Here is a 570-nt window from a genome sequence, read left to right as displayed (position 1 = left end):
CCACAACCCCAGCCTGTCCCTCACCCCCTGACGCCTCCATTTCCATTTTCACTGACTGGCTTTCTTGCCTGCATTGCATGCTAGGCCAGCCTCTGGCTTCTTTACTATTGCTTCCATCCAGGACCAGGAGACACACCAACTGCAGGTGCTTTCTCAGCCTGACAAAGTGTTTTTCAATGTAAAAGCTGGCATCCCAGGCAGCTAAGCTGAGGTCACTGGGAGCCTCACAACTGCACTGCAACCAGCAAGTCAGTCAAAGACATGACAGGTCTGGGCTTTCCCCAGTCAGGACTGTGTGAGTGTGTGCATTAGCTGGAGGTTATGTTGCCTCAGACCTGCCTTTCACCAGGGGATCATTGGTCCTGGTATTTATGGGGCTGCTATGCTGCCAGCAGTCCCACCAGGCCTCCCTACCCTGGCATGACCACCAGCAGTTTTAGTGGTCATGCCCAGGACCTGGGGCCTCCTCCTTCCCATAGTTCCAGCCCATACCTCCAAGTTTGTCCTGGCAGGGGAGTGAACTCAGCAGGGACATGTGTCCCCTCCAGCTGAGAGTGGGGCAGTAACTGG

This window comes from Gavialis gangeticus, unplaced genomic scaffold (assembly GCF_001723915.1).
Source record: "Gavialis gangeticus isolate Ggan-Ray unplaced genomic scaffold, GavGan_comp1, whole genome shotgun sequence".
Taxonomy (NCBI): domain Eukaryota; kingdom Metazoa; phylum Chordata; order Crocodylia; family Gavialidae; genus Gavialis; species Gavialis gangeticus.
This window is presented reverse-complemented; position numbering follows the sequence as displayed.